At 39.5% G+C, this 24,568-nt stretch overlaps 1 long non-coding RNA gene across 2 annotated transcripts in view; it reads left to right on the top strand.

The window, feature by feature from the left end:
- The window catches only part of LOC140524903 (uncharacterized), a 38,135-nt gene extending 13,952 nt beyond the window's left edge, over nt 1-24,183 (top strand). The window contains exons 2-4 of one of the 2 annotated variants that reach the window (XR_011973875.1): nt 16,360-16,451; nt 18,285-22,338; nt 22,907-24,183. This is a non-coding gene — a long non-coding RNA (uncharacterized lncRNA). Of the gene's footprint in view, nt 1-16,359; nt 16,452-18,284 lie in introns of both variants that reach the window. The other variant, XR_011973874.1, reaches the window with a different exon arrangement.
- Nucleotides 24,184-24,568: the final 385 nt, after the last annotated feature.

The raw sequence follows: 24,568 nt of genomic DNA, 5'->3' as shown, positions 1-24,568 counted from the left end.
GCATGGAACAGTATATTCCAGAAGTCAAAGGAACTAGGACTAAAACCAAGAATCACCTACCCAGCAAAACTGACTATAATACTTCAGGGGAAAAAATGGTCTTTCAATGAAATAGAGGATTTTCAAGTATTCTTGATGAAAAGACCAGAGCTGAAAAGAAAATTTGACTTTCAAACACAAGAATGAAGAGAACCATGAAAAGGTGAACAGCAAAGTGAAGTCATAAGGGACTTACTAAAGCTGAACTGTTTACATTCCTACATGGAAAGACAATATTTGTAACTCTTGAAACATTTCAGTATCTGGGTACTGGGTGGGATTACACATGCACACACGCTCACATACATAGAGACAGAGTGCACAGAGTGAATTGAATAGGATGGGATCATATCTTTAAAACAAAATGAAATCAAGCAGTGAGAGAGAAATATATTGGGAAGAGAAAGGGAGAAATTGAATGGGGCAAATTATCTCTCATAAAAGAGGCAATCAAAAGACTCATTAGTGGAGGGATAAAGAGGGGAGGTGAGAGAAAAACATGAAGTCTACTCTCATCACATTCCACTAAAGAAAAGAATAAAGTGCACACTCATTTTGGTAGGAAAACCTATCTCACAATACAGGAAAGTGGGGGATAAGGGGACAAGCAGGGTGGGGGGGATGATAGAAGGGAGGGCATGAGGAGGAGAGTGCAATTCGAGGTCGACACTCATGGGGAGGGATAGGATCAAAAGAGAATAGAAGTAATGGGGGACAGGATAGGATGGAGGGAAATATAGTTAGTCCTATACAACACAACTATTATGGAAGTCATTTGCAAAACTACACAGATATGGCCTATATTGAATTGCTTGCCTTCCAAAGGGAAGGGGTGGGGAGGGAGGGAGGAAGAGAAGTTGGAACTCAAAGTGTTAGGATCAACTGTTGAGTAATGTTCTTGCCACTAGGAAATAAGAAAAACAGGTAAAGGGGTATAGAAAGCTATCTGGCCCTACAGGACAAAAGAGAAGATGGAGACAAGGGCAGAGAGGGATGATAGAAGAGAGAGCAGATTGGTCATAGGGGCAATTAGAATGCTTGGTGTTTGGGGGGGGAGGGGATAAAAGGGGAGAAAATTTGTAACCCAAAATTTTGTGAAAATGAATGTTAAAAGTTAAATAAATAAATTTAATAAAAAAAAAAAAAGAACACTGAAAACAAATAAAATAAATAAATAAATAAATAAAACTGGGGAAAAAATAAATGAAGAATGATGGACTTGTCCCTCAAGGCAGAGTTAAGATAAAATAAATGAATTCCATTAACTTAAAGAAGAAAAAAAACAAACATGAACATTTCCACTGGAATGGGAGAAGGAAGGGAATGAAGGTACCTTGAAGTGGAGGCAGGGGAGGAGGAGGAGGAACCTTGTAGAGAAAATCCTGAAGTAGAGTCAGGAGTATAGCCTAGAGAGGAACAAAGACAAAAATGGAGATTCTGGGCAGAATCAGCCAATCAAAGGAAAGGTCTGCAAGGGTTGAAGGATACTTTCAAAGTTTCAGTACAAAGCTGGAGTGAGCTTCTGGAGTGAAGAGGTTTCTGTGGAATTGTAAAGAAAGTCTAGGAGGAATGTCAAGAGTGTAGCCTGGAGAGGAATGAGTGCTGGAGTCAGAACAGATTCCAGGGGTGGGCAACCTGTAGCCTCAAGGCCATATGTCCTTAAGGGCAGCCCTTTGACTGAATCCAAACTCCACAGAACAAATCCCACTAATAAAAGGATTTGTTCTGTAAAACTTGGACTCAGTCAAAAGGCCGAAACCAAGGACCTAGAAGGCCACATGTGACTTTGAGGCTGCAGATTTCCCACCCCATTAGGCTATTACCTTGCCAACCTTGAAAAGTCCAGAAACCACCAGGGTCCAGGCACTGTAGTCCATGGAAGAGTTTGCCAGCTGTCAAATTCTCAGTGATGTGTGACCTGCTTGATCCAGCATAGTAGTGGATGGACTGTAGCCAAGAGATAGTGACTCATTCACCAGTTATACTAAATTTGGGAGTGAACTTGGTTGGTCCCAATGCTTTGTAACATCTGTTCTTGCTGTATCTTCTCAGCAAATATTTCTTTATAAAATCTAATTGATATTAATTGGTTAAATGATAGGGAGTACTAATCAATTCTAAGATATGGAGGATAAAGTAACTGGTGATTGATATTAGAGAGAATATCCAGGAGTAGGATCTTGAACTAATATCATTGTAGAAGAACCACCAATACTGCTTAGATTCCCTTTGAAACCTTCGTGGGGGGAGACGTAGTTAGCTAGTCTTGCTCTGAGGTACCTGACTAGTCAATGTGAGTTGAAGCTGAGATATGAACCTCCAGAGTCTCTATAGCTACATTCATGTTTAAGTACCTTTGTACATATCCTTCCTCCCCATACTATGTAAGTCCCAAAAGAGTTCTTAGAAGAACTCAAAAAGGACTTCAAAAATCAAATAAAAGTAATTGAGGAAGAATTGGGAGAAAAAAATAAGAGCAATCCAAGAAAATCTGGAAAACTATGAAAAAAAATTCATCCAACTGGAAACAGAGATTCAAAAACATAGAATTGGGCAACAGGAAGCTAATAGCATTATAAAACACCAAGAAATAAAACAAAATCAAAGAATGAAAAAGTAGAAGAGAATATGAAACAACATCTCCTTAGAAGAACAACTGATCTGGAGAACGGGTCAAGGAAGAAACAACATAGGAATTGTTGGACTACCTGAAGGTTCCAATAAAAAAAAGAATCTTGATACAAAATTATGAGAAATTATTAAGGAAAATTGGCCTGAAGTTCCAGAACAAAAACAGTAAAGCAGAAATAGAAAAAATCCACTGATTACCACCTGAAAGAGATTCCAGGAGGAAAACTGACAGGAATATTATAGCCAAGTTTCAAAGCTCCTAGGTTAGGGAGAAAATATCATAAGTAAGAAGAAAAAAACAATTTAAATACTGAGGAGCTACAATTAGTATCAAGCAACACCAAGCAGTTTCTGCATTAAAACACCATGTTTTTTTTTTTATTATTATTAAATTTATTTATTTAACTTTTAACATTCATTTTCACAAAATTTTGGGTTACAAATTTTCTCCCCTTTTATCCCCTCCCCCCCCAAACACCAAGCATTCTAATTGCCCCTATGACCAATCTGCTCTCTCTTCTATCATCCCTCTCTGCCCTTGTCTCCATCTTCTCTTTTGTCCTGTAGGGCCAGATAGCTTTCTATACCCCTTTACCTGTTTTTCTTATTTCCTAGTGGCAAGAACATTACTCAACAGTTGATCCTAACACTTTGAGTTCCAACTTCTCTTCCTCCCTCCCTCCCCACCCCTTCCCTTTGGAAGGCAAGCAATTCAATATAGGCCATATCTGTGTAGTTTTGCAAATGACTTCCATAATAGTTGTGTTGTATAGGACTAACTATATTTCCCTCCATCCTATCCTGTCCCCCATTACTTCTATTCTCTTTTGATCCTATCCCTCCCCATGAGTGTCGACCTCGAATTGCACTCTCCTCCTCATGCCCTCCCTTCTATCATCCCCCCCACCCTGCTTGTCCCCTTATCCCCCACTTTCCTGTATTGTGAGATAGGTTTTCCTACCAAAATGAGTGTGCACTTTATTCTTTTCTTTAGTGGAATGTGATGAGAGTAGACTTCATGTTTTTCTCTCACCTCCCCTCTTTATCCCTCCACTAATGAGTCTTTTGATTGCCTCTTTTATGAGAGATAATTTGCCCCATTCAATTTCTCCCTTTCTCTTCCCAATATATTTCTCTCTCACTGCTTGATTTCATTTTGTTTTAAAGATATGATCCCATCCTATTCAATTCACTCTGTGCACTCTGTCTCTATGTATGTGAGCGTGTGTGCATGTGTAATCCCACCCAGTACCCAGATACTGAAATGTTTCAAGAGTTACAAATATTGTCTTTCCATGTAGGAATGTAAACAGTTCAGCTTTAGTAAGTCCCTTATGACTTCACTTTGCTGTTCACCTTTTCATGGTTCTCTTCATTCTTGTGTTTGAAAGTCAAATTTTCTTTTCAGCTCTGGTCTTTTCATCAAGAATACTTGAAAATCCTCTATTTCATTGAAAGACCATTTTTTCCCCTGAAGTATTATAGTCAGTTTTGCTGGGTAGGTGATTCTTGGTTTTAGTCCTAGTTCCTTTGACTTCTGGAATATACTGTTCCATGCCCTTCGATCCCTTAATGTAGAGGCTGCTAGATCTTGTGTTATCCTGATTGTATTTCCACAATACTTGAATTGTTTCTTTCTAGCTGCCTGCAGTATTTTCTCCTTGACCTGGGAACTCTGGAATTTGGCCACAATGTTCCTAGGAGTTTCTCTTTTTGGATCTCTTTCAGGCAGTGTTCTATGGATTTCTTGAATATTTATTTTGCCCTCTGGTTCTAGAATCTCAGGGCAGTTTTCCTTGATAATTTCATGAAGGATGATGTCTAGGCTCTTCTTTTGATCATGGCTTTCAGGTAGTCCCATAATTTTTAAATTGTCTCTCCTGGATCTATTTTCCAGGTCTGTTGTTTTTCCAATGAGATATTTCACATTATCTTCCATTTTTCCATTCTTCTCTCTTTGTTCTGTGATTTCTTGGTTTTGCATAAAGTCATTAGCCTCCATCTGTGCCATTCTAATTTTGAAAGAACTATTTTCTTCAGTGAGCTTTTGAATCTCCTTTTCCATTTGGCTAATTCTGCTTTTGAAAGCATTCTTCTCCTCATTGGCTTTTTGAACCTCTTTTGCCAATTGAGTTAGGCTAGTTTTTAAGGTGTTAATTTCTTCAACATTTTTTTGGGTCTCCCTTAGCAGGGAGCTGACCTGCTGTTCATGCTTTGACTTCATGTCTCTCATTTCTCTTCCCAGCTTTTCCTCCACCTCTCTAACTTGATTTTCAAAATTCTTTTTGAGCTCTTCCATGGCCTGAGCCCATTGGGTGGGCTGGGACACAGAAGCCTTGATTTCTGTGTCTTTGCCTGATGGTAAGCATTGTTCTTCCTCATCAGAAAGGAAGGGAGGAAATGCCTGTTCGCCAAGAAAGTAACCTTCTATAGTCTTATTTCTTTTCCCTTTTCTGGGCATTTTCCCAGCCAGTGACTTGACCTCTGAATATTTTCCTCACACCCACCTCACCTCCTGATCCTCCCAGCCCGTGTTTGTGGTCTGAGATTCAAATGCTGCTTCCAGCCTCAGGGCTTTTGGCGGGGGCAGGGCTGCTATTCAGTATGAGATTATGTTCTGGTGCTGAGGTCGGGGCAGGGCCACCTCTCAGCCTCAGTTCCCTCAGGGGGTTTATGCACAGACCTTCCACAATGGATTCAGGCTCCCGCCCGCTTGGGGAGCCCCTGTCTGCAGCCGCCTCTCAGCTTCTACCTCCCGGGGGGGGCCTGAATTATGGGGGCACCCCACTCCCCTCTCGACCCGCCAAAGAGACTCTCTCACCCACCCCTGTCACCTGTGGGTGGAGGGACTTGTGTGGCCGCTGGAGATCCCGTCCCTGAAGCCTGCTCGGATCTGTTTCTCTCGGTGCCGCAGCCGTGGCCGCAGCAGGTCTGGGCTGGGCTTTGTGTCTGCAGCGCGACGGACCTTTTGCGAGAGGTTTGCAGATCCCTCTGTGGGTGGAGGGGCCCGCGTGGCCGCTGGAGATCCTGTCTGTGAAGCCTGCTCGGATCTTTTACTCTTGGTGCCGCGGCAGCAGCAGGGCTGCACTCAGCTCCCAGTCCCGGCGCCCAGTCCGCAGCGCGAAGGACCCCCCCGCGAGAGGTTTGCAGGTCTCTCTGGAACAGAAATCTCCCTCGCTCCAATGTTCCGTGGCCTCTGGGTGCGGAATTCGCCGTGAGTTACTTCCCTGTAGCCATTCTATGGGTTGTGGGTTCAGAGCTATGTGTATGTGCGTCTTTCTACTCAGCCATCTTGGCTCCGCCCCAACACCATGTTTTGAAGAGCAAAAGAGATGGGATTGTGACCAAGAATAACTTATCCAGAAAAGATAAGTATAATACTAAATGAAAACAATGGACTTTTATGAAATGAAACACTTTTTATATTTGTGAAAAAAAATACCAGAACTTAATGGAAAATTTGATGTATAAAGTCAAGAGATATGTAAGGTAAACATTAGAGACTAATTATAAGGGACTCAATAAGGTCAAACTGTTTACTTCTTACATGTGAAAATATTATCATACTCTTATGACTGTCATCACTACTTGGATAGTTTAAAAGAAAGTTTTGGGTTAGACTGAGTATGATGGGGTGATTTAAAAAAGAAAACTGAGTAGGGAGAAGTAAAAAGCAAGAATTATATCATACAAATGAGGCATGAAAGGAAGCACAGAGGAAGCATATATGAGTGGAGGGATGTTAGCACTGGAACTTTACTCTCATTGGCACTAGGTTAAAGAGGGAATAACATTTACATCTAGAAGGGTATAACAATCTTCAAAATTTATAAATAAAAAAGGAAGTGAGGGGACAGGATAAGGGAGGAACTTTTAGAAGTGTGTGTAGATTGAATTAGGAGAGTGGGGGAGAGAATAAGGGAGGGACTCATAGAAGGATAGGTAAATTAAAGACTAGGAAGGCAAGGGGAGAGGATAAAGAAGGGATTAAAGTAATAATTAGAAGTAAATTGGGGGCGGAGCCAAGATGGCGGAGTAGAAAGACGCACATACACATAGCTCTGAACCCACAACACATAGAACATCTGTAAAAAGGAACTCACGGCAAATTCCGGAGCAGCAGAGGCCACAGAACAGTGGAGCGAAGGAGATTTCTGTTCCAGAGGGACCTGCAAACCTCTTGCAAAAGGTCCTTCGGGCCGCAGACTGGGCATCGCGGACTGGGAGCCGAGCACAGCCCTGCCACACCCGCGGCACTGAGAGGAGCAGATCCGAGCAGGCTTCAGGGATGGGATCTCCAGCGGCTGCACAAGTCCCTCCACCCACAGGTGATGGGGGTCGGTGAGAGGGTCTCTTTGGCGGGTCGAGAGGGGAGTGGGGTGCCCCCATAGCTCAGGCCCCCTCAGGAGGCAGCAGCTGAGGCAGTGGCAGACCAGGGCTCCCCAAGCAGGCAGGAGCCTGGATCCATTGTGGAAGGTCTGTGCATAAACCCCCTGAGGGAACTGAGCCTGAGAGGCAGCCCTGCCCAGACCTCAGCACCTGAACTTAATCTCACACTGAATAGCAGCCCTGCCCTTGCCAAAAGCCCTGAGGCTGGAAGCAGCATTTGAATCTCAGACCCCAAGCTCTGGCTGGGAGGATCAGGAGGCAAGGTGGGTGTGAGGAGAATATTCAGAGGTCAAGTCACTGGCTGGGAAAATGCCCAGAAAAGGGAAAAGAAATAAGACTATAGAAGGTTACTTTCTTGGTGAACAGGCATTTCCTCCCTTCCTTTCTGATGAGGAAGAACAATGCTTACCATCAGGCAAACACAGAGAAGTCAAGGCTTCTGTATCCCAGCCCACCCAATGGGCTCAGGCCATGGAAGAGCTCAAAAAGAATTTTAAAAATCAAGTTAGAGAGGTGGAGGAAAAGCTGGGAAGAGAAATGAGAGACATGAAGTCAAAGCATGAACAGCAGGTCAGCACCCTGCTAAAGGAGACCCCAAAAAATGCTGAAGAAAATAACACCTTGAAAAATAGGCTAACTCAATTGGCAAAAGAGGTTCAAGAAGCCAATGAGGAGAAGAATGCTTTCAAAAGCAGAATTAGCCAAATGGAAAAGGAGATTCAAAAGCTCACTGAAGAAAATAGTCCTTTCAAAATTAGAATGGCACAGATGGAGGCTAAGGACTTTATGAGAAAGCAAGAAATCACAGAACAAAACCAAAAGAATGGAAAAATGGAAGATAATGTGAAATATCTCATTGGAAAAACAACTGACCTGGAAAATAGATCCAGGAGAGACAATTTAAAAATTATGGGACTACCTGAAAGCCATGATCAAAAGAAGAGCCTAGACATCATCTTTCATGAAATTATCAAGGAAAACTGCCCTGAGATTCTAGAACCAGAGGGCAAAATAAATATTCAAGGAATCCACAGAACACCGCCTGAAAGAGATCCAAAAAGAGAAACTCCTAGGAACATTGTGGCCAAATTCCAGAGTTCCCAGGTCAAGGAGAAAATATTGCAAGCAACTAGAAAGAAACAATTCAAGTATTGTGGAAATACAATCAGGATAACACAAGATCTAGCAGTCTCTACATTAAGGGATCAAAGGGCATGGAATAGGATATTCAGAAGTCAAAGGAACTAGGACTAAAACCAAGAATCACCTACCCAGCAAAACTGAGTATAATACTTCAGGGGAAAAATTCGTCTTTCAATGAAATTGAGGACTTTCAAGTGTTCTTGTTGAAAAGACCAGAGCTGAAAAGAAAATTTGACTTTCAAACACAAGAATGAAGAGAAGCATGAAAAGGTGAACAGCAAAGAGAAGTCATAAGGGACTTACTAAAGTTGAACTGTTTACATTCCTACATGGAAAGACAATATTTGTAACTCTTGAAACTTTTCAGTACCTGGGTACTGGATGGGATTACATACACACACATGCACACACGCACACACACATTGAGACAGAGTGCACAGAGTGAATTGAAGAGGATGGGATCATATCTTAAAAGAGTGAAATCAAGCAGTGAGAGAGAAATATATTGGGAGGAGAAAAGGAGAAATGGAATGGGGCAAATTATCTCTCATAAAAGAGGCAAGTAAAGGACTTATTAGTGGAGCGATAAAGAGGGGAGGTGAGAGAAAAACATGAAGTTTACTCTCATCATATTCCACTAAAGGAAGGAATAAAATGCACAGTCATTTTGGTATGAAAACCTATCTTACAATACAGGAAAGTGGGGGATAAGGGGATAAGCAGGGTGGGGGGGATGATAGAAGGGATGGCATGGGGAGGAGAGTGCAATTTGAGGTCGACACTCATGGGGAGGGATAGGATCAAAAGAGAATAGAAGTAATGAGGGACAGGATAGGATGGAGGGAAATATAGTTAGTCTTATACAACACAACTATTATGGAAGTCATTTGCAAAACTACACAGATTTGGCCTATATTGAATTGCTTGCCTTCCAAAGGGAAGGGGTGGAGAGGGAGGGAGGTAAAGAAGTTGGAACTCAAAGTGTTAGAATCAACTGTCGAGTAATGTTCTTGCCACTAGGAAATAAGAAATACAGGTAAAGGGGTATAGAAAGCTATCTGCCCCTACAGGACAAAAGAGAAGATGGAGACAAGGGCAGAGAGGGATGATAGAAGAGAGAGCAGATTGGTCATAGGGGCAATTAGCATGCTTGGTGTTTGGGGGGGGGAGAGGATAAAAGGGGAGAAAATTTGTAACCCAAAATTTTGTTAAAATGAATGTTAAATAAATTAATTAATTAATTTTAAAAAAAGAAGTAAATTAGACTTGTGAGGAGAGATAGGGTGAGAAGAATAATTACTGAGAAAAAAATGGCATGGAGGAAAATACACAACTAGTAATTACAATTTTGAATGCGAATGGAATGAACTCACCCATAAAAAGGACATGGATAACAGAATGAATTAAAAATCAGAATCCAACAATGTTTGTAAGAAACATAATTAAAAATGAGAGATACACACAGAATTAAAATAAAGGACTGGAGTAAAATTTACTATGCTTCTGTTAATGTGAAAAATGCAGGGGTAGCAATCATGATCTCAGACAAAGTTAAAGTTAAAATAGATTTAATTAAAAGAGATAAACTACACTGTGTCACCAAATTATTCAGTATTGTTTTAGAAATGCTAGCAATGCAATAAGAGAAGAAAAAGAAATTGAAGGAATCAGAATGGAAATGAGTTAATAAACTCTCTTTTTGCTGATGATATGATGACATACTTGGAAAATCCTGAAGATTCAACTAAAAAATGATTGAAACAATAATTGTAGCAAAATAGTGGGATATAAAATAAGCCCACATAAATCATCAGCATTTTTATATATCACTAGGAAAACCATGTAAGAAGAAATAGTAAAAAAAAAAAAAATTCTATTTAAAATAATTATAGACAGTTATACCTGGTGGTATACCTGCCTAAACAGACCCAGGAGCTAAATGAGCATAATTATAAAACACTTTTTATGCAAATAAAGTGAGATGTAAATAATTTGAGAAATATTAATTGTTTGTGGGTAGGCAAATCCAATATAATAAAAATCACAATTTTACCTAATTTATCTATTGAATTCCATCTCAATTAAGTTACCAAAAATTATTTTACTGAGTTAGAAAAAATAATAAAATTCATTTGGAAGAATAAAAGGTCAAGAATTTCAAAGAAACCAATAAAAAAAGGAAAGGAAGAAGGTTTAGCAGTGCTAGATTTTAAACTATATTATAAGGCACTAAATATCAAAACTATCTGATATTGAGTAAGAAATAGAGAGGTAGATCAGTGGAACAGAGAGGATATACAAAGCACTGTAATAAATGCTTATAGTAACCTTGAGTCTGACAAAATAGATTCAAGTTCTGGGGATACGAATTGATTATTTGGTAAAAATTGTGGGGAAAACTGGGAAGTGATCTGACAGAAATTGAGCATAGACTGATATCTTGAAACATTTTCCCAAGACAAGGTCAAAATGGGTACATGACCCAGATATAAAGATATCACAAGAAAAGTAGAACATAGGACATATTGCCTATTAGACTTATGTGTAGGGGAACAATTTATGAATAAACAGGAGATAGAGATCATTGTGAGGTATAAAATGGATAATTTTGATTACATTAAATTAAAAGGGTTTTATACAAATAATACCAATGTAGCTAAGATTAGAAGAAAAGCAGAAAATTGGGAAAATTTTATTTTTAGAGAAAGTCTCTCAGGTAGAGGTCTCATTTCTCAAATATGTGAAGAACCTTGTCAAATGCATAAGAACATGAGTTATTCCTCAATTAATAAATGGTCAAAGGAGATGAATAGGCAGTTTATAGATGAAGAAATCAAAACTTTATCTAAATCATTATTGATTAGAGAAATGCAAATTAAAATAACTTTGAGATATCACCTTACATCAATTAGATTGGCTAAAATGTTAGATGCCCTTCAATTGGGGAAGTGCTAAATAAGTTGTGGTATATGATTGTGCTGAAATACTACTGTGCTATAAGAAATGATATGCTGGCAGATTTTAGAAAAACATGGGAAGACCAGTATGAAATAATCAAAAATGAAATGAGTAGTAGCATAAGAACATAGTAACATAGCATGTAGTAACAGAAATATTGTCCTAAGAACAACTTTGAATGACTAATTCATCTTGAATATCATAAATATTCAAACCAACTACAAAGGACCAATGAAGGAAGATGCTATCCACCTCCAGAGAAAGAACTGACAAATAGAAGTATGTATAGTATGGTTTTTACAGATAAATGGATTATATAGATAGATAGATGTGTGTGTTCGTGTATTTTATTGTAGCTTTCTCTAGGGTGGGATGTGGAGGGAGGGAAGTGTACAGCAGAGAACAAAAGAAAACTTAAAAAAGAAGCAGAGAAAAGCAGGGTAGCTTTGAAAACAATGTGTAGCGTTTATTACATAGTTTGTTTGTTTTTTTTTTTTTAAAAGAAAACAGTCTGAAATGGAAATTCTTGGTTTTATATTTGAATCCTCTCTTTAGGTTGTGCTGTGTACACAGAAATGTTCTTTATTTTTTGTCTTTTTGTATTTAATTTCTTTTTTTTCTTTTTTTTTATTTCTTTTTTTTATTTTTTTATTAAATTTATTTATTTAAGTTTTCACAAAATTTTGGGTTAGAAATTTTCTCCCCTTTTATCCCCTCCCCCCCAAACACCAAGCATTCTAATTGCCCCTATGACCAATCTGCTCTCTCTTCTATCATCCCTCTCTGCCCTTGTCTCCATCTTCTCTTTTGTCCTGTAGGGCCAGATAGCTTTCTATACCCCTTCACCTGTATTTCTTATTTCCTAGTGGCAAGAACATTACTCAACAGTTGATCCTAACACTTTGAGTTCCAACTTCTTTACCTCCCTCCCTCTCCACCCCTTCCCTTTGGAAGGCAAGCAATTCAATATAGGCCAAATCTGTGTAGTTTTGCAAATGACTTCCATAATAGTTGTGTTGTATAAGACTAACTATATTTCCCTCCATCCTATCCTGTCCCTCATTACTTCTATTTTCTTTTGATCCTATCCCTCCCCATGAGTGTCGACCTCAAATTGCACTCTCCTCCCCATGCCATCCCTTCTATCATCCCCCCCACCCTGCTTATCCTCTTATCCCCCACTTTCCTGTATTGTAAGATAGGTTTTCATAGCAAAATGAGTGTGCATTTTATTCTTTTCTTTAGTGGAATGTGATGAGAGTAGACTTCATGTTTTTCTCTCATCTCCCCTCTTTATCCCTCCACTAATGAGTCTTTTGCTTGCCTCTTTTATGAGAGATAATTTGCCCCATTCCATTTCTCCTTTTCTCCTCCCAATATATTTCTCTCTCACTGCTTGATTTCACTCTTTTAAGATATGATCCCATCCTCTTCAATTCACTCTGTGCACTCTGTCTCTATGTGTGTGTGCGTGTGTGCATGTGTGTGTATAATCCCATCCAGTACCCAGACACTGAAAAGTTTCAAGTGTTACAAATATTGTCTTTCCATGTAGGAATGTAAACAGTTCAACTTTAGTAAGTCCCTTATGACTTCTCTTTGCTGTTCACCTTTTCATGCTTCTCTTCATTCTTGTGTTTGAAAGTCAAATTTTCTTTTCAGCTCTGGTCTTTTCATCAAGAATACTTGAAAATCCTCTATTTCATTGAAAGACCAATTTTTCCCCTGAGGTATTATACTCAGTTTTGCTGGGTAGGTGATTCTTGGTTTTAGTCCTAGTTCCTTTGACTTCTGAATATCCTATTCCATGCCCTTTGATCCCTTAATGTAGAGACTGCTAGATCTTGTGTTATCCTGATTGTATTTCCACAATACTTGAATTGTTTCTTTCTAGTTGCTTGCAATATTTTCTCCTTGACCTGGGAACTCTGGAATTTGGCCACAATGTTCCTAGGAGTTTCTCTTTTTGGATCTCTTTCAGGCGGTGTTCTGTGGATTCCTTGAATATTTATTTTGCCCTCTGGTTCTAGAATCTCAGGGCAGTTCTTCTTGCTAATTTCATGAAAGATGATGTCTAGGCTCTTTTTTTGATCATGGCTTTCAGGTAGTCCCATAATTTTTAAATTGTCTCTCCTGGATCTATTTTCCAGGTCAGTTTGTTTTTCCAATGAGATATTTCACATTATCTTCCATTTTTCCATTCTTCTCTCTTTGTTCTGTGATTTCTTGGTTTTGCATAAAGTCCTTAGCCTCCATCTGTGCCATTCTAATTTTGAAAGAACTATTTTCTTCAGTGAGCTTTTGAATCTCCTTTTCCATTTGGCTAATTCTGCTTTTGAAAGCATTCTTCTCCTCATTGGCTTCTTGAACCTCTTTTGCCAATTGAGTTAGCCTATTTTTCAAGTTGTTATTTTCTTCAGCATTTTTTGGGGTCTCCTTTAGCAGGGTGCTGACCTGCTGTTCATGCTTTGACTTCATGTCTCTCATTTCTCTTCCCAGCTTTTCCTCCACCTCTCTAACTTGATTTTTAAAATTCTTTTTGAGCTCTTCCATAGCCTGAGCCCATTGGGTGGGCTGGGACACAGAAGCCTTGACTTCTCTCTGTTTGCCTGATGGTAAGCATTGTTCTTCCTCATCAGAAAGGAAGGGAGGAAATGCCTGTTCACCAAGAAAGTAACCTTCTATAGTCTTATTTCTTTTCCCTTTTCTGGGCATTTTCCCAGCCAGTGACTTGACCTCTGAATATTCTCCTCACACCCACCTTGCCTCCTGATCCTCCCAGCCAGAGCTTGGGGTCTGAGATTCAAATGCTGCTTCCAGCCTCAGGGCTTTTGGCAAGGGCAGGGCTGCTATTCAGTGTGAGATTAAGTTCAGGTGCTGAGGTCTGGGCAGGGCTGCCTCTCAGGCTCAGTTCCCTCAGGGGGTTTATGCACAGACCTTCCACAATGGATCCAGGCTCCTGCCTGCTTGGGGAGCCCTGGTCTGCCACTGCCTCAGCTGCTGCCTCCTGAGGGGGCCTGAGCTATGGGGGCACCCCACTCCCCTCTCGACCCGCCAAAGAGACCCTCTCACCGACCCCCATCACCTGTGGGTGGAGGGACTTGTGCAGCCGCTGGAGATCCCATCCCTGAAACCTGCTCGGATCTGTTCCTCTAGGTGCCGCGGCTGCGGCAGGTCTGGGCTGGGCTCCGTGTCTGCAGCGCTACAGACCTTTTGCGAGAGTTTTGCAGGTCCCTCTGGAACAGAAATCTCCTTCGCTCCACTGTTCCGTGGCCTCACTGCTCCAGAATTCGCCGTGAGTTACTTTATACAGATGTTGTATTGGTTGTGGGTTCAGAGGTATGTGTATGTGCGTCTTTCTACTCCGCCATCTTGGCTCCGCCCCCTTTCTGTATTTAATTTCAAACGAATGAAACAATTTAAATTTAAAAAAACAGAGAGAGCCACTGTGGTTCACTGAATGTTGGTATCTCTGCATGCATTCTCATTGCATCTTGCCTCATAAGAAGGGGAAGGGTCAATAGAAATGATGTCCCTGGGTATGCTGCCATATCAACTCTATGTGTCGTTATGACTGGGAGACAAGAAATATGTATTCAAAGGCTGGTTCTGCTGTTGACTTGTGTGACAAATGTGACCAGTGATCTTTTCCTCACTTTTCCCCCTCTGAGTCTCAGTTGTCATATCTGTAAAATGAAGGGGTTGGATGAGTTGCTTTAGAAGACTGCCTCCAAATCTAAGTCCTGTCTTTTTTTTTTTTTTTTACTGTTTTGCATTTCTATTCATTTTGTTTCCTTGACTTGACTGAAAGTATTTTCTTTTTTAAAGCAGCATTTTCTTTTTTCCAATTATATGTAAAAAAAAATTTTTTTAAATTCATTTTTACAAAATTTTGAGTTTCAAATTTTTCTCCCTCCTTCTCTCTCCCCACCTTTCTAAAACTGTAAGCAATTTGATATTGGCTATATATGTGCAATCATGTAAAACATTTCCATATTAGTCATGTTGTGAAAGAACAGACAAAATAGACAAGAAGACAAGAGGAATAGACAAGAAACACACACACACATACACACAAATAAAGGAAGTGAAAATAGTGTACTTTGATCTACATTCAAAATTCATCAGTAGACACTTCTGGGAACCAAGATGGCAGAGCAAACAGTAAATTGCTACAACTCTCTCATATTCACCTCCAAACAACCACAAAATAGCACCTCAAACAAATCCTGTAACAGCAGAACCAGCAAAAAGATGGGGTGAAACAATCTTTTAGCCCAAGAAACTTGGAAGATCAGCAAGAAAAGTCTGTCTCTTGGGATGGAAAATGTTAACCACATCCAAAAAAAGAAGTATGGAGTGAGTACAGATCAAAGCATACTATTTTTCTATTGTTTTTTGTTTTTTCTTTCTCATGATTTTTCCTTTTTGTTCTGATTCTTCTTTCACAACATGACTAATAAGGAAATATGTTTAATATGGTCACACATGTATAACCTATATCAGATTGCTTGCTGTGATGTGAGCTTTCCCTTTAATGATATATATGGTAACCTATCCAACCAAAAGTCTTCTACAGATGGTTCTCTCTCCTCCCCACTCAACTTTCTCTAGCGGGGAGTCGTTCTCTAGATCTCATAACATTTCATGGGTTCCAATGGAGCTGTCTTGTTATATGATCAAACATTTCTAGGCATACCCCTCTCCAATGGAATCTTTCACACACACATATTTTATGACATATATATTTGCCGATATATATCTTCACTAGTAATATGTTGCAGTCTATTCCTTTCCCCTCCCCCTTTTCTCTTTGGGTGATTTGTAATTTCAGTTCTTTTGAGACTGTAGTATTGCATTACTTGGCACCATATAATAGAATTAGACACATCCTAGTGTTAAAAAGATGGCCCTTTAATTAGGGAGTAGTTTGAGATCACCAAAACCACTGTCTCATTTCCCACATGTAATCTGGCCCAGCTCATCATCCATCTTTACTATCTGTGCAAGATTTATGCACCAAAGAAACATCTCTATGGGTTGTCCATTTTAGTCTGGAAAATAGGCATTTTTCATCTACTTAGCTTTTCCTATGTGGTTGGTTAGAGCAGATTCTCTTGAGACACCAAAGGTATCATTTAGGAGACTCTGTAAAGTTTCAGGCCCTGTTTCACTCATCACATTCTTTTCCACAAACAGAAGAATATGAAAGACTTCTCCTTCTTTTGGGAATCCTTCTTCTCTTTGGATTCTGCCTTGGACATCCTCCATGATGGTGGAAGACATCTTTGGTGAGCATATATCTTCTTGTTTTATAGTTCACTTTGCATTAAGATTCATAGGCTCATCATATAAAGCTGTGCATATATTGTCACTACTTTTAAGGAATCTTGTAAGATTTTGGCCTGGACATGGGAGAAACTTGGTTGGAGGAGAACCTGTCAGGAGGGAAATCAAACTTTTTTTTAATCAAGAAAAAATAAAGTGTGACCTTGCATTCTCAATACCTTTTAGTCAACTGTGAAGCCATAAAGATATGGTACATTGGAGAACGGAGCATATGGAAGTCTACCTGTTCCCTTCTCATGTCTTCATCAAAGATATCTTTGACATGTATATAGATTATTCTTATTAAACATGCTATCTAGATGGCAAAGTAGGTCAATAATTGTTAATGTTTTCATAGTTGTACTCTGGGATAAGAAAATCCTAGGTTTTTTTTCTAGGCACTTGATATCCTTCTCTCTTTTAGATCACTTGAGAATTAACCCTTCAGTGCCCTCAAAATTGTGCCTCGCCTAGAACAGGCTTTCTTTGGGTATGTTTGGTCCAGTTCAGTTGTTCTTACAATTTCTGTTCAATAAAGAACTTCCTCATGCAGCATGTGAGGGATTCTGATATAATCATGGTGGCTTCAATGTCACAGATGAAAAAAAGAATTTGTAATAGACTTTCACAGATCTTTTCTATTTTTTTGTTTATATTCATTCCAAGTTTCATCTTTAAGTGCCCTTGGGATGAACTGACTCAGTTGGGTCTTTGGCCACCTTCTGTGTAAAATTGTTTTTTCATTTCTTCTTACTATTTTATGATACAATACTTTTTATAATCTTCCACCATCCTCCTCCATAAGATCAATAAACAACTGTATATTCTAAACTGCTGAAGACCTTGGCTGCTATTTCTCTCTGTTTGACAAGGAGATCAAGTATTTGATGATTTAGGTAGTTCCTAGCCACTTTTGATCTCCTCATTGTGGTAATTGATTTATACCAATTAAATTTCTTGAAGAAATAATGATAATTTGTTTTGATGTCTATTCTTTTATCTATTCCCAATTTTTTTGGCATCAATAACTTGTTTAAATAAAGGTTGGGATTACCTTAATTGCATGCCTTTCCTTTTTCTTTTTTTTTTTTAATGTTTAGTATTGATTTTTGCCTTTAACAAGTTAGCAGTCTGATTGTACACAGACATGACTTCCACATCACAACCAGGTTTTGGTCTGTTAAAATATAATCAATTTTTTTATAATGCATTTTGATGCTTATTTTTCTCAGTGCCTCTCCATTCTCTTTTTACTAGTGAAACTATTTATTATATGTAAAACTTGAGGCATCTACCCCCTCATACATAGAGCCTTCAGAAAAACTATCTGAAGTTCAAGAGACCCTATGGATCTCTATATCCTTTCAAAACCATAGTTTATGAGCCCTCATGAATGTGTTTTTCTCATCAGCCAGAGGACATGATTAGTTCAAAACAAAGTCACCAAAAGAAATATAGTAAAAACATTCTTCCCTCCCCCCCCATCCACCATAGACCTGGGGCATGCTCTCCCATATGTACACATAGTACCTAGAGGAAGCATGGGCACATATTGAGATCATCGTTACTCATTTGAGATACATGGAGCCAGGACACATGTGAGGAGAACTCATACTTCTAGTGTTTCAGGGTCATATACAACTTCTAGAGATATCATCATGTTTCTCTCATGGTGTATAAAAATACTGGTTCTTCTAATGTTGTCATTACTTTGGGGAAAATGAAAGCCTTCATTCCCCTTTCTTATGCTCCAATCTCCAATCTCTCAAAAAAATATTCCCATTTTCTCTTGTTAGGTTTGCTCTCTTTTGGGTATGGAGTGTGGCGTCTAGTACTGGGTAAGCAAGCTCTGCTCTACACTATTCCACTGGTCTCAGTATGGCTGCAGGATATGTAGTCTCGTCTGAGTGTTGCTCTGCTTCTCTCTGCTGACTTTGTGATGGTTGCTAGGTATTTAGTCTCTGCTAGAATGTTGTTCCCTGCTACCAGCTTATTGGATTAGGTTAACTGCCAACCATCTGAGCTCCAGCCTAGGATGGAGTAACTGAAAAGCCTTTTCCTATAAGGGCAGGCTGACAAATCTTGACAGTTACCATATCTAACCAACAATAACAACAGTAATAGCTAGCTAGCATTTATACAGTGCTTTAAGGTTTACAAAACAAATATCATCTCATTTGATACTTTCAACAATTCTACAAGCAACCTGAGGCAGACAGAGGTAAAGTGACTTTCCCAGAGGCACCCAGCTAGTAAGTGTCCAAGGCTGGATCTGAACTCAGGTCTTCCTAACTCCAGGTCCAGAACTGTATCCATTGTTCCAAAGTTTGTCACAACATGCCTAGACTAAGTTTCTTTAATTTTAATGACTATAACAGGTTCTAAGATCCCAGTCCTTTGTCCCAGACAACTATCTGACTTAGGGTTGGAAATCGCAAGATCATCTTTGATTTTCTCTCTGCAGATGAATTTGACACAGAGCAAAAGGTTAGCATAGGAGAGAAGGCCATTGGTTTTTTTAAAATTAATTTTTATCAATTAAAAATATTTTATTTCTCTTCCACTCCTCCACTGGAAAAAGAAAAACAAAAGACAAAGGACTCGTAACAAATATATATAATCAAGTAAAACAAATTCCTCCATTAAAACCTATAGCTCTTCACCCATCTAGCCTTATTAGATATATCTGTCATTAGTAAAATCTCCCAGCTTTGGGCCTATATTTTTGCCAGTGAAAAAGCTCACTGTCTTCCTACAGATAAATGGGTGTGAGGCTTTTGTATAGTTTTTAAATCTTTGGTTTCTTTGATTTCTTATTCTTGAAAAACATTTTCCAACATAGTTTTTACTGAGTCCTTCATTGTGTCCATATTGTATGGAAATCACCCAGTATTAAACCACATGTTAATTTAGTTTGGAAGGCCTTGTTAAGGGCTCTGAGGAATTCTCCTTTCTCCATGTAGAGATGATGATATTGTCTTCAAAAGATGGTCTTTTCACAAACACTTCTTAGTGTCACATCATAGAATGACCAAGAATGCTGTGAAATGATATTTCTTGTTGCCTTTGGCTACATGATAATGCTGACTGCCAGTTTCTTTATTTGCTGACTTTCCAGTTAGCTTCAACTTCCTCCTGAATTCTGACTTTAATTATAGTGAGAGTTTACAAGGATTCATTTCTTTCGGTAGTATGATCACTCACTGGCCACTTACATCTTAGATTTAGAACACTGACAGTTAGGTTTGTGTTTATCTATAAACAACTTCTAAAACCAAAATTTTTTTTAAAATTCCTACAATGAATAACATCTAAAAAGGTGTGATTCTCAGTACCCTTGATCTCTATTTTTACCACTCAGCAGAAGCAGAAGGAAATTGTAAATTTGTCTTTATTTCAAGGCTTGCTATGGACAAAGGAGACATCTCCTCATCTCGTGGCAAGTCTCACGGACTTGTCTTGTAGGTCCTGAATAAAGTTCAAGCCACTAACCGGGAATTTGAGGGCCTCCATAATCTGTCACCATCTTATCTTTCCAGTCTTATCTCACTTTACACTCTCTACATTCCAGACCCACTGGACTGCTCTCTGTCCCTCAAATAAATCTGTGTCTTCTCTTCTCCACATGTTTCCTCATCCCCTATGCTTGGAATACTCACCTTCTCTCCTCCTTTGGCACTGAATTTCTACTTGTCTTGTAAAACCCAAGTTAAGTGCCATCTCTTCTAGGAAGACTGATTCCTCCTGTTGGTAATGATTTTCTGTCGTATCTCATAACAGCACTTTGTTTTGCACTTAATACATGTCTGACCATACCCTGTGAATGTATAACTATTTAATAAATAACTAGAGTGAGAATAAAATTTGATAAGCATATAAGTCAAGTACAGAGGGGGCCGGAAGAGAGGCCTGACTCAGTACATTATCTGTTGTTGCCGAAGATGCCAGTGATAATACTTTGTACTACTGCTGAAAGATACTATAAAATTGTTATCTGAACCCAGAGCATTGTATTATTTTATTACATCCAACAATCTCTTCTCTGCTTCCTTCACTAATTGAAATCTTTGCATAATCAATATAGAGGAAAGGGGAATCATTGGAATAGTGGAAATCATATTGTATTTGGGTTTGAATTCTGGCTCCAACACCAAATTGACATTAAAAACAAACAAAAAAAAATGAGTAAATCTCTTCTCTCAATTTTATTATCTCTAAATGAAAACTTTGGTCTATATAAATTCTATGATCCCTCCCATAAGGAGAGTAAATATATAGCACTATAGATTGCAGGGCTGAAACATGGCTTAGTGGATAGAATGTTGACCTCAAGAGTAAAACAAGAGGCAGCTCTAGGTGATGTAGTGGATCTAGCACTGACCCTGAAATCAGGAGGATCTGAATTCAAATCTGGTCTCAGACACTTGACACTTATTAGCTGTGTGACCTTGGACAAATTATTTAACCCTTATTGCCTCGCCAAAATAAATAAATAAATAAAAGAAGACCTTAGTTGAGTTTCATCTCTGATACATACTCCCAGGTGACCCTGAGCAAAACTCTGAGTTGAAGATCGAGTGCAGACCTGTGGTAGAGTTTCCTCAGGTTGTTCCAAGAAAGAAAAAGTTTGTTCTGGACACTTTGTGTTCTTGTTTTGTTTGTTTTATTCATGGGAGCTCACATGGATTCCTGTGCTCTCCTGTCCCCTCTTGCTCTGATGGAGGAGAGTTTAGCTTGGAATTCTTTCTCTAGTCAATGCTGAGGTCCTTTTGCTGATCCCTGCCTCAAGCAGTAGGGGAGCAGGGGAACAGAGAAGAAGTTCTCTCTTTAAGTTTCTGGGGATGTTCTTCTGAACCATAGTTAACAAAGAATTCAGAGCCTCCCTATGCTGAAATGCAGACCTGGAGGTCATCTCCTCCATCTCTTTGCCTTTTGGCAGGACTTTGATTATTTTATCAGAGATGGCAGATAATTTTCTTTCTCCTTCCATCATGAAGGTTTTCTCCCAAGATTCTCACTGTCACACAGTACTCTTCACCAAGAGAATGAGGAAATTCTTTTGGGTCTTTTCAAAGGCTTTACCTTCATTCCATTTTGGTTGTTTTTGAGTCCTGAGTAAGGGAGATGATCCTCTGTAGGATGACAACAGACACTAAGAACATGACTTTATGGGGAAGAGAACCTTCTATCAGTGCTTTATGAAACAGTTTGATGCTGACAACAAGCCAGGGAGGTAGGTGCTATTATTATCCTTCTTGTACAGTTGAGAAAACTGAGGCAGAGAGCAGTTAAGTGATTTGTCTAGGGTCATACAGTTACTCAGTGTCTGCCTCCAGGCCCCATGCTCTATCCTACTATCATCTATCTGGTGGATAGAGTGCTGGACCTTTAGTCATAGATTCAAATCTTGCCTTGACCACTACCTATGTAAACCTTGGTAAATTGCCTAACCTTTCTGACCCTCAGTTTCCTCACTGTAAAATTATGGTGTTGGGTAGGTGAGCTCTAAGGTCCTTTTTAGCTCTGAAACTATCATCTTCTGATTTCAGTTCTTTCCAAGCTCGCTGAAGGACTGTCCAAAGTTCTCTCCAATTAAGTGTTTACAACTTTGGCATTTCTTGGGAAGGTGTTTTGATTGAAGCTCAATTAAGTTAAACAAGCATTTAGTTATTTGTTAACTTATTGGGGGAAAATTTTTAATTGCAAATCAAATTTACATAGTGTTTCATGGTCAATAAAATCACTGAAAGTTTCACGAAGAAAACTCTTGACTACCAGAGATCTTCTAGGAACCTACAAGAAATCCCACAGAACTGTTCTCAGACAGTCTCCCTCATCATGGACCATAAGGTGAGCATTAAACAACTATTTATTAATCATGGTCAAGGGTCAGGCAGTGTTAGGTACTGAAGATACAGAGGCCAAAAAAAAGTAGTGATTCTTTCCTTCAAAAGATTACAGTCTAGAACCAATTTAGTCCAACAAACATTTATTAAGCACATTGACCCAACAGATGGAGAGCTAGCCCCAGAGTTAGGATGATCTGAATTCAAATCCTCCATCAACAATATAGGAAGTAGTGTGGTATGGTGGATGGAATGCTGAGCCAGATCTTTCACCCTTTCAGCTGAGGAGTTTGCCTAACACATCATAAGAAAAAATGGAGGCCAGGGAGCTCTCCTTCCTCCTTCCTCATTCCACACCAGGCATTCTCCCACTAGCTCCATCTTCATTCATGTCTCAAACAAAGGTGTGGCCCTTATCTTGGTCAAGGCATGTAAGCCTCCTTTGGACATGACCTTGGGCTGAAGTAATGGAGATAAAGATCAGAGGAGGAACTGGAGAGAGATTTCATAATTAGCCTTAATAAGACCTTTGGTCAGTATAGCGATGTTCTCTTATTCTTTATTTTCCCTAGGTGGATCTGCTCATATAGAAGGCCTGGTGCCAAGGATCTGCATTTTCCCCCCTGTCCTGACCGGTGATTTCATCCACATTGGGAATTTCAGATACGGGAAACTCCCTCCTCTGAGGCAGATTTGCACCTTGGAAGTAGAAAACAGGCTCTAGATAAAGCCGCATGAAGGGTGTGCCTGACCATACTATGGAGATTTATCTGGGGGCACTGAGAGAGAGGTTAAGTAGGCTACACAGTTAGTATGAGTCAGAGGAGAAAGCTAAGAGGCCACATCTCTTGGACTCCAAGGCTAACATTATCTCCTTACACCATCCTCTCTCCCTAGATTTCTTGCCATAATTAATCAATTAGCACTCTGCTTTAGGAATCATTCTCGTGGGATCTTGGTTAGTATGAATTGTTTTCTCAGGGTCTCCATTATTTGTGGATGGGTGGGTAAAATAGACTTTTGGAGCCTGGAAAAGTGGAGCAGCTGATTCCTGTCCTGCAGTGACCCTGCCATGGCTAGAGCACTCCGAGTCAGGGTTGGCTGCTGCTGCTGACTTAGGAGGGCCCTAAGCTTGCTGTAAAATGGAGCATCCACTTCTCAGGGTTGTTGTGAGGATCAAATGAGCTAATGTTTATCCTTGCACAGTGCTTGGCACATAGTATGAGTTTAATAAATGCTCTTTTTCTCAACCAACCAACAAGTCAGCTGGTGTGTTGAAACACTGCGAAAACATAAATAAACAACAAAAAACCCTTACCTAAACTCTGTATTTTCCCCAAAGTCCTTCAATGCAGCTTTGTGCATAGTAAGTGTTTAATAACTCTTTGCTGACTTGACTTGAAGTGAGCCAGAAATGTAACTTGGACCCTGGATATCTCAGCAACACTATTCCAACAAATCAGCATGATCACTTTCAAAGCCGTCCTCTTGGGAGGTTATAAGCTTTCTCGTTGCTTTAGAATGTCTTGTGGGTCTTTGGGAGCAGTAGAATGGCAGGTCCCCAAGGACAGGAATTGTCTGTCTTTGTAGCCACAGGGTGAGAGTACAGTGATTTGTACACAATAAGTGTTTAAAAAATACATTCTTTGGACAAGTCTTTATTCTTTGAAGGCAGATTTCTCTCTTTCTTTCTTCCTTTCTTCCTTCCTTCCTTCCTTCCTTCCTTCCTTCCTTCCTTCCTTCCTTCCTTCCTTCCTTCCTTCCCTCCCTCCCTCCCTCCCTCCTTTCTTTCTTTCTTTCTTTCTTTCTTTCTTTCTTTCTTTCTTTCTTTCTTTCTTTCTTTCTTTCTTTCTTTCTTTCTTTCTTTGTTCCTTCCTTCCTTCCTTCCTTCCTTCCTTCCTTCCTTCCTTCCTTCCTTCCTTTCTTTCTTTCTTTCTTTCTCTTTTTATAAATAACCAATAATCATTCTAAATTAAGTCTGTGTTATAAATTAGATGATTAAACTGGATAATTGCATTTCTGGTCAGACAGAAGATGTGATCATAGCCTTTAAAATGACAAACAGATAAAAAACCCACCACATTATTGGTAGGTCTTTGGCTAAACCAACCCACTTCTGTCTGCATGATGACAAGGTTAATTGGCACAATTCTATAGAGAGGGACACCTGGCATAAAACTGATCCTGCCCTTTGACCTAGTGATATCAGGGGGAGTTTGTCCCAGTGTGGCAAT

This window comes from Notamacropus eugenii, chromosome 2, assembly GCF_028372415.1.
Source record: "Notamacropus eugenii isolate mMacEug1 chromosome 2, mMacEug1.pri_v2, whole genome shotgun sequence".
Classification (NCBI taxonomy): Eukaryota; Metazoa; Chordata; class Mammalia; order Diprotodontia; family Macropodidae; genus Notamacropus; species Notamacropus eugenii.
This window is presented reverse-complemented; position numbering and strand designations above follow the sequence as displayed.